The 10,613-nt window shown below is 46.5% G+C and overlaps 1 long non-coding RNA gene across 1 annotated transcript; it reads right to left on the bottom strand.

Moving 5' to 3' along the window:
* Window positions 1-8,925: 8,925 nt before the first annotated feature.
* On the bottom strand, window positions 8,926-9,761 carry LOC147957198 (uncharacterized). Its single transcript, XR_015612368.1, has 3 exons — window positions 9,481-9,761; window positions 9,313-9,370; window positions 8,926-9,227 (listed from the first exon to the last, which is right to left on the bottom strand). It is a non-coding gene; the product is annotated as an uncharacterized LOC147957198 (long non-coding RNA).
* Window positions 9,762-10,613: the final 852 nt, after the last annotated feature.

Genomic DNA, 10,613 nt, shown 5'->3' with positions numbered 1-10,613 from the left:
TACAAGATGTTGTAGTCAGTTTTTTTTGAGTAGTGAGTCCAGTATTTCAACTGTTCCGGCGTCAACTTTAATGATACACAAGATCCAGTGAAATTTGCAAGCACACACGTTTGCATGTCTTAATTAAGCGGGCATATGTAAGCAAAAACATGTAGCAAGCTAGTAGGCAAAAAAAGAGAATTTGTAGTACAAGACAGTGTGACTCACTGGAAGTTGTAAGGAAGTAGTATATCTTCATTGTATTTGAGGCGCTTCAAGAACTCTAGCATGCTGTCCTCTACAAGCTTTTCATGATATGAATCTATTTTCCATGTGTATTCATTAACGGTGTTTGGGTCAATGAACCCAATGCCATAGCGTCCACCTTTTCTCATTTCATACATCTTCATCCTGCATAATACCACAGAAAAGAATATAGTGAGGATAATATTACAGGTAATGATTGATCAAAAGGATCACAGCTAGCTTGAGAGACTGAAATTACAGAAAGAAATCACTTACAGACAATAGCAACTGACGATAGATTTGTCGAGTGCGTCTTGATTGTATAACTGAAACAGTTCAGAATACTCAACGGCCACAGCTTTCTCATGGTAGTAATGATCCTTCTTGACATACACCATGAGGGACTCTCGATCGGATCTCTTGGTAATGTCCATGTACCATTGATGCAATTCATACATTCTCGTTGGGAGCTTCTTGACATCTTCTGGCTTGACCAAAGATTGGCCCCGGGCATATTTCCGTTTTATTTCCTCCTCTGTAAGCACAGGCCTGTCCTCGATCTCGAGGAGTTGTCCAACAGTGATGTTGAGAGTTTCAGCCTGCATTATATGCTCCTGGGTTATTACCACATCGCCCACCTCGAAAACGTAAACTGTTTGCCCACAATAATATTGGGCGCGCGTACTATCACGTGTTGTTGGCGGCACAACAAGCGGTTCGATCGATTGCGCCGCCTGTTCTCCCAGCTGGGCAATGGTTTTCCCGCATTTTTTGACAGCTGCTTGTTGTTTGCTCGAGCTCGAGCTCGCCTCCTTCTGTAGACGTTGTCGATGTAACTTCCTGATGTGGCGCTCATAGTCTGTGTCAACAGGCTTAGGAGCTGGTGGTTGAGCCATATGAATGAAGTGATCAACTACTTCCACAGGCACTTTCTCCCTTGGCGGCGGTGGCGGTTTCGGTCCAAAATGGGCGTCGACTTCTGCCCGCACTATGGCATTGGTTTGCTCCTTGGTCCTGTCGTAAGCCCTCTCAGGAAGAGGAGTATTGAGGTTTGGACCATATTCATATCGCTTGCCTCCTCCTGTACTTCCTGTACTATGACCTCGACTCGTACCGCTACGCACCATAGCTGCGGGGTGTCTCTTCTGCGATTGCTTAGGCGGCGGAGACGGCTGACGGGGCTGAGTTAGACGAGGAGGAGTGGCCTGAAGCTGTGCCGGACTTGGAGGAGGAGTGGCCTGAGGTTGTGCCGGACTTGGAGGAGTGGACGTCTGACGCTGTGTCGGACTTGGAGGAGGAGTGGCCTGACACTTTGCCGGACTTGGAGGAGGAGGAGTGGCCTCACGCGTTGGTGGACTTGGAGGAGTGGGAGTCTGCTGAATCGGTGGCGGACTTCGATGAGGAGTCGGGTGACGCGGTGTCGGTGGCCTTCGAAAGATGATGCAATCCTTTCTCCATAGGATGATACGATGTTTGGCCTTTCCGAGTGTGTGCTCCTCGTCACCTCCAGGAATGTCAAGCTCTAGCCCCGAATATTGGTCCACCACCTCATCAACCATGACACGAGTATAGCCTGCTGGAATCGGGTTGCAATGGAAGGTTGCATCGGGGGAATTTGTATAAGCAACACCGTCCGCCACCTTCAAGGATATGTTCTTAATTTTGAAGTGTAGCTCGCAGTTAGTGTTATGCGTGATGTCATCCACGGGGTATCTATCCAGCATTGCGTCAAACGGGGCGGAACCCACGCTGCTTCTCGGCATGGATGGGGCGGTGGTATCCAATGCTGGATCATCCGCTAGCTGCTGCAGCTGCTGAGACCCCCTTTGCTGGCTAAGTGAGTCGATCTTCTCCTGCTGCCGCTGGAATTTGATTGCCAAGTCCACGTGCGCTGATTCTAGGCCTTGAAGGCGTTCATAGTCCAGCCTCCTCATCTCCTCCTCCATCTTCCTCTGCTTCTCCTCCGCAATCTTCCTTCTCGCACGGGTTCTGTAGTCGGTGTTCCAGTCCGAAAACCCCTCATACCACGGAATAGCGCCCTTGCCTCGTGTTCTTCCCGGGTGTTCAGGATTTCCCAGGGCACGCATAAGCTCGTCGTTCTCTCTGTTGGGCTGGAACACCCCCGTTCGAGCCTCTTCTATTGCAATAATTAGCGCATCGTCGGCTCCGTTCAGACATGCCTTCAACAAAACTTCGTCTGTCTTCGGGTCCAACTCCCCCCCATGCGCATAGAACCAACTCCTGCAGCTGGGGGGCCAGCTCCTAGTAACCGGAGTGACACCTGCATCCTCCATCTCTTTCTCAGACTTATCCCACTTAGGCATTGCCACCGCGTAGCCACCTGGCCCCAGCTTATGGAACTTATCCTTTTTATCGGCATTCTTCTTGTTTATTCTCGACCGTTCCTTAGCTAATTCTGAATCCTTGAATTTCACTAAATCGTCCCAATGAGCACTTTGATTCTCTAGTGTTCCCTCAAATACTGGAGTCTTCCTTCCATCCTTGATGTACTTGTCCCATACACGATTCTTGTGGTTCTTGAATAAAACCGCCATCTTCCTAAGAGCGGCGTCCTTGACTTTCTCCACATCTGCATCTGTGAAATGATCTGGTAGGGTGAAATGTTCCACGAGAGTATCCCAAAGCAGGTTTTTTTGTCTGTCGTCGACAAAAGTAACATTTGGACGTGGCTTTGCTGGCACTCTCCATTCTTGAAGGGAGATCGGGAGTTGGTACTTCACAAGAACTCTGCACTGACGAACGAACTTGTCCGCAATCTTCTTAGGCGCTAATGGTTCGCCATTAGGTCTGATTGCCTCGATATTGTACTTTACGCCCTCCTTCAACTTTTTGTTCGGGCCTCGTTTCGTCCTTTTGCCTGAAGATTTGCTCAATCCGGATGGCTGAAAGAAGAAAGATCGATTCGTTAATGTATCTTCAACTCATTTAAAACATGTGATGATCACCAGATGCCTGCTTCTATAAATATATATACCTCGCCAGTGTTTGTTGTTTCAGGATCAATATGTTCTTCGTCACCGTCATAATCGTAGTTCATGACTTCATCAATTCGGTCGTCGCGATCGAATACCATATCACCCTCTCCGGTGTTGTTTAGAAATTCGGAGCCGTCATAATCTTCTTCATTCTGATCATCATCTGGCCCGCGTATCATATCGAACATGGTCTGTTCTCTCTCTCTGTTGGTATTTTCTGCCATAGATTTTATCTCGAATAATAGATATAATCTCGAATACATCGTCTCGAATAATAGATATAATCTCGAATACATCGTCTCGAATAATATATAATATTGAATAGTACATCACTGGCTAGGTAGCTAATTAAAGATCGAATACTACAGAAGAATCTAGGACACTCGCGGTTCCTACGGCGCGGGCGGTGGACACCCAAAGAGAAGGAACCCTCACAGGATCATAGCTGAAGTGAGATCCCTGAAGAAACTGCCAGGTATTGGAGAACCTGCCGCCCTCTAACGCAACCATGTAGCGATGGACGTGCTCGTCCTCCTCCCTGACACGGCGACGTACCACCTCCGGCGGGGCCGGCTCCCTCCGAACCAAAACTGGCCCACGCGAATGCCATCAAACGAGATCAGGGTCGACGACGGGACCCGGGGCCGGGTTCCTCATCAAGCGGCTCGCCCCTCCAGGCAGCACCTCCCAGTGCCAGCCCGGCGGAGCCCAGTCCCGGACATGGGTCAGTCGGACGTCGTCGCGGACGGGTCGACGGCGAGGATGCGGGCCGGGCATCGTCGAGAACAAATACTAGCTATATGCCCGCAAAAAGTAACATTTTTTTAATGATTGGATTTTGATAACTAAAATCTAACATTTCTATATAACACTAATTATGCTATCATTGCATATGTCAAAATTCTATATGCTATTTCATACTAATTAAGCATCTAACACTAAAAACAGAAAACACAACTTCTATACATCCATTAAAAAACTGAAAAACAACATTATATAAAAAATTTCCATACTAATTAAACACTAATTATATCCATCTAACATGCATTCATACATATATACTAGTGAAAAAATAATAATCTAAAAAATCTAAACTAATTAAACATACAAAATACGTATATACTAATATATACATGCATTAATTCATACATATGTACGTGTGTGTGTGTGTTCATCATGCTTGTGTGTGTATGGGCTCGGGGAGGGGCGGCGCCCATGGTGGCCGCCGGGGGCGAGGGAGAGGGGTTAGAGGGGGAGAGCTCACAGCGGGGTGACGGCGACGGCGATGGCCGGGGGCGGCGACGGGCCGGGGCGTGACGCGGGGGCGGCGATGCGGGGACGGCGCGACGGGGACGGGCCCGGGGCGGCGACGGAGACGAGGGCGGCGACGGGGACGGGGGCGGCGACGGGGGCGGCGACGGCGTCGATCGATGGGGGCGCGCGGGCGGTGCTTCAATGGGAAAACAGAGGAAGAAACAGAGGGAGAATGAAATTTTCGTAAGTGTTGTATATATAGAAGGCACCTTTAGTACCGGTTGGAGCCACCAACTGGTACTAAAGGCCTGTTTTGGCCAGGCCAAGCGGCGGGAACCGCACACCCTTTAGTACCGGTTGGTGGCTCCAACCGGTACTAAAGGCCCCCCTTTAGTACCGGTTGGTGCCATGAACCGGTACTAAAGGGGGTGCGCTGGCGCAGGTGCGGTGCGCAAGTTTAGTCCCACCTCGCTAGCCGAGGGGCGACCGCACTGGTTTATAAACCCCAGTGCGGTAGCTCTCGAGCTCCTCTCCAAAGCAGGCCTATTGGGCCTACATGTTCTGTGCTGCCCTGTGGGCCTACTGGGCCTTTGCGGGCCTGCATCCTGGCCTAACAACGGGTTGGGTTTCTAGTCGTATGCAGGCCGCTCTGGCCTAGTAGGCGGGCTTTTTTATTTTTGATTTTTTTTTGTATTTAGAGTTTCTTTGTGAATATTTTTGCTTTAGGTACAAAAAATTACAAACTTTCTGTTAGTGCCCGTAGTTTTCAAATTTAAATAGTTTAAATTTTGAATTATTTGAAATTAGTGTGAATCACTAGTTTGTGAATAACTTAACTTTAAAAATCAGTAAAGGCATGAAAGAATTTGTTTGCACATAAAATTTCTTCGCGTTTCAAATGCCAAAACACATAATTAACTACCCTAATTATTACAGAGATTCCCTTCTGGGTGTGAAACACAGAAGAAAGTGAAGGTAGTGAAGCCGATCACATCCCAGATCTTTGGGTGTGAAACTTTTTCTTCGCGTGTGTCCCTTTGCGCCGTAACCATGGAAAATCTTCATCATTTAACGGGATGCTCGAGTCAATATTCACTGTGAATGGAGCAATTTCATCAAACTTTTCATAATCTTCTGACTTGTCTGTCTTGTCATCCACTCCCACGATGTTTCTCTTCCAGGAAAGAACTATGTGCCGCTTTGGCTCATCGTACGATGCATTCGCTTCCTTATCTTTTCTTTTTCTTGGCTTGGTAGACATGTCCTTCACATAGAAAACCTGTGCCACATCATTGGCTAGGACGAATGGTTCGTCTGCATACGCAAGATTGTTGAGATCCACTGTTGTCAATCCGTACTGCGGGTCTTCCGTTACCCCGCCTCGTGTCATATTGACCAATTTGCACCGAAACAAAGGGACCTTCAAACCACGTCGATAGTCAAGTTCCCATATGTCTTGTATATAACCATAATATGTTTCCTTTCCCGTCTTGGTTTCTGCATCAAAGCGGACACCACTGTTTTAGTTGGTGCTCTTCTTATCTTGGGCGATCGTGTAAAATGTATTACCATTTATCTCGTACCCTTTGAAAGTCATTATATTCGAAGATGGTAACTAGGACAGCAAGTACAGGTCATCTTCAATAGAGGTGTCATGCATGGTACGTGTCTGCAACCAGCTGGCGAAACTCCTGGTTTGTTCATGTGTAATCCAGTCATCAGACCGCTCCGGGTGTTTGGAGCGTAGCAAATTCTTGTGTTCATCCATATACGGAGCCACCAAGGCAGAATTCTGTAGAACTGTGTAGTGTGCTTCAGTGAGAGAATGTCTGTCCATACATATTATTTGTTCCCCTCCTAGCGTGCCTTTTCCATCCAGTCTGCCCTTATGCCGCGATTCAGGAACACCAATCGGCTTAAGGTCAGGAATAAAGTCAATACAAAACTCAATGACTTCCTCATTTTGACGGCCCTTGGAGATGCTTCCTTCTGGCCTAGCACGGTTATGAACATATTTCTTTAAGACTCCCATGAACCTCTCAAAGGGGAACATATTGTGTAGAAATACAGGACCCAAAACGTTAATCTCTTCGCATAGGTGAACTAGGACGTGCGTCATGATGTTGAAGAAGGATGGTGGGAACACCAACTCGAAACTGACAAGACATTGCACCAAATCATTCTATAACCTTGGTATGATTTCTGGATCGATTACCTTCTGAGAGATTGCATTGAGAAATGCACATAGCTTCACAATGGCTAATCGAACGTTTTCCGGTAGAAGCCCCCTCAATGCAACCGAAAGCAGTTGCGTCATAATCACGTGGCAGTCATGAGACTTTAGGTTCTGGAACTTTTTCTCTGCCATGTTTATTATTCCCTTTATATTCGACGAGAAGCCAGACGGTACCTTAATACTGAGCAGGCATTCAAAGAAGATTTCCTTCTCTTCTTTGGTAAGAGCGTAGCTTGCATGACCCTGATGTATGTCGTCTTTTCCGTGCATACGTTGCTGGTCCTCCCGTGCCTCAGGTGTATCTTTTGTCTTCCCATACACGCCCAAGAAGCCAAGCAGGGTCACACAAAGATTCTTCGTCACGTGCATCACGTCGATTGCGGAGCGGACCTCTAGGTCTTTCCAATAGGGCAGGTCCCAAAATATAGATTTCTTCTTCCACATGGGTGCGCGCCCGTCAGCGTCATTTAGAACAGGTTGTCCACCAGGACCCTTTCCAAATACCACCTTCAAATCCTTGACCATATCATGTACATCAGCACCAGTACGGTGGCGAGGCTTCGTCCGGTGATCCGCCTCACCTTTGTAATGCTTGCCTTTCTTTCTTACGGGATGCCTGCTCGGAAGAAATCGACGATGTCCCAGGTACACATTCTTCTTACAATTAGCCAAATATATACTGTCGGTAGCGTCCAAACAGTGCGTGCATGCGCGGTATCCCTTGTTTGTCTGTCCTGAAAGGTTACTGAGAGCAGGCCAATCATTGATGGTCACGAACAGCAACGCCTTTAGGTCAAATTCTACCCCCATGTGCTCATCCCACCCACGTACACCTGTTCCATTCCACAGCTGTAAGAGTTCTTCAACTAATGGCCTTAGGTACACATCAATGTCGTTGCCGGGTTGCTTAGGGCCTTGGATGAGCACTGGCATCATAATGAACTTCTGCTTCGTGCACAACCAAGGAGGAAGGTTGTACAAACATAGAGTCACAGGCCAGGTGCTATGGTTGCTGCTCTGCTCCCCAAAAGGATTAATGCCATCTGCGCTTAGACCAAACCATACGCTCCTTGCGTCATCTGCAAACTCCTTCCCGTACTTTCTTTCGATTTTTCTCCACTGCGACCCGTCAGTGGGTACTCTCAACTTTCCGTCTTTCTTACGGTCTTCTCTATGCCATCACATCGCCTTGGCATGCTCTTTGTTTTGGAACAAACATTTCAACCGTGGTATTATAGGAGCATACCACATCACCTTGGCAGGAATCTTCTTCCTGGGGCGCTCGCCCTCGACATCACCAGGGTCATCGCGGCTGATCTTATAGCGCAATGCACCACATACCGGGCAAGCGTTCAAATCCTCGTACTCACCGTGGTAGAGGATGCAATCATTAGGGCATGCATGTATCTTCTGCACCTCTAACCCTAGAGGGCAGACAGCCTTCTTTGCTTCGTACGTACTCTCGGGCAATTCGTTGTCCTTTGGAAGCATATCCTTTATCATTACCAGCAACTTTCCAAATCCCTTGTCAGATACACCATTCTCTGCCTTCCATTGCAGCAATTCCATTGTGGTGCCCAGCTTTTTCTTTTCACCTACGCAATTCGGGTACAACAATTTTTTGTGATCCTCTAACATGCGCTGCAACTTCTTCTTCTCCAAATCACTTGCGCAGTTTCTCTTTGCATCGGCAATGGCCCGACCTAGATCATCAATGGGCTCATCTGATGCCTCTTCTTCAGCTTCTTCCCGCATTGCCGGCTCAGCTTCTTCCCGCATTACCGGCTCAGCTTCTTCCCCCATTGTTGTATCATCGTATTCAGGGAACCCATGGCCAGGATAGCTGTCGTCGTCCTCTTCTTCTTCTTCATTGTCTTCCATCATAACCCCTCTTTCTCCATGCTTGGTCCAAACATTATAGTTGGGCATGAAACCGGACTTAAACAGGTGGACGTGAATGGTTCTTGATGTAGAGTAATTCTGACCATTCTTACAGCCAACACATGGACAAGGCATAAAACCATACGCCTGCTTGTTTGCCTCAGCCGTAAGCAGAAAAGTATGCACGCCCTCAACGAACTGGGGAGAGCATCGGTCATCGTACATCCATTGCCGGCTCATCTTCATTACACAACACCGAATAGACCAAATTAATACAAGTTCATACATAAATTTCATACAACACTTAAATGCAACAAACAAATAACTCTCTAGCTAAAGCATTTAAATGCAACAACAAATGCGATCAAGATCGCAACTAAGGTAACAATGGATCCAACAGCATAATGATACCAAGCCTCACTATCGATGGCATATTTTCTAATCTTTCTAATCTTCAAGCGCATTTTCTCCATCTTGATCTTGTGATCATCGACGACATCAGCAACATGCAACTCCAATTCCATCTTCTCCCCCTCAATTCTTTTCAATTTTTCTTTCAAGTACTCGTTTTCTCTTTCAACTAAATTTAACCTCTCGACAATAGGGTTGGTTGGAATTTCCGGTTCACATACCTCCTAGAAAAAATTTCTATGTCAACTTGATGGGCATAATTTGTCATAAACACGAAATGCAGCTAGTTTTAAAAGAGAATATATATACCACATCCGAATCATAACAAGGACGAGGGCCGACGGGGACGGATATCAAAACCATGGCACTATATGTATAACAAACAACGTACGGGTAAGATAATTATACGAGTAACTATATATCCAAATCACACAAACATCAATTTTTATATAAAATTTCATGAACAAAGAGGCTCACCACAAGGTGGTGCCGGCGACGGGACGGTGCGGGCGATCGACGGTGGTTACGACGGAGATTTAGAAGGCACTAAGTAAACCACACCTACATATGCAAACTAAGTGTTATTTTTGACCTCAAATTGCATATAAATCAAATACTAGCACATATATATATTTCCTCCCAAATTACTAAACTCACAAATTAATCACTATATAAAGCATTGCAAGAGTTAATCTAGCAATGAGAGATGAAAGGACAAAGTTGCTAACCTTTGTGATCATTTGAATGGATGGGGGCCTTCAAATCTAGACAAATTTTGGGCAAAATGTGTGATGAGCTCGAGAGGAAGAGGGGAAGAACAGAGAGGAGAGGGGAAAGGGGAAGAACAGAGCGAGCTCGGGTGGACGAAGGGTTTATGTAGGACGACCTTTAGTACCGGTTCGTGCCAAGAACCAGTACTAAAGGGGCTGGAGGGGCCTCTAGTCTGACAACATCCTGCCACCACTCTCATTAGTACCGGTTCGTGGCACGAACCGGTGCTAAAGGTTCGCCACGAACCGGTACTAATGAGAGCGGCCCGGCTAGCCGTTGGAACCGGCACTAATGTATATATTAGTGTCGGCTCAAATACAAACCGGCACTAATGTGCTTCACGTTTGACCCTTTTTCTACTAGTGATTAGTCCCGGTTCGAGCGGCGGGGGCACCATACAGGCATTACTCCCGGTTCGTGGCATGAACCGGTACTAAAGGTCTAACCTTTAGTACCCCCCCCCCCCCCCGCCCGTGTATCGCCTTTTCAGTTTTGTAAAAAGAAAAAGAAAATGATAAGAACTTCAAAAGTTAAAATCCTTCGAGATGTAGTTATGTTACCACATCTACTAGTTAGGAAAATTTAAAAACTTAAATTTGGACATGTTTTGCAAAAAGTGCAGGGAAAACGTAAAACGGCTATAACTTTTGCGTACGATGTCAGAAAAAAACGTATAATATATCAAAGTGTTCAGCAAGAAAATCCGCATCCGATTTTGGCAGCCTACGGCCTGTTTGCAAATTTTTAGAATCCTCAAATTCTAAAAGGAAAAAAGTTATGCCAAATTTCAGTTTTTTTATTTTTGTTAAATCTAGTCAAACTATGGTCAAAATACTTAT

Source organism: Triticum urartu, chromosome 7A (assembly GCF_056163025.1).
Source record: "Triticum urartu cultivar PI428250 chromosome 7A, HENAU_Tu73, whole genome shotgun sequence".
NCBI classification, from domain to species: Eukaryota; Viridiplantae; Streptophyta; class Magnoliopsida; order Poales; family Poaceae; genus Triticum; species Triticum urartu.
Note: the sequence above shows the minus strand (reverse complement) of the source record. Positions and strands in the feature narration are given on the sequence as shown.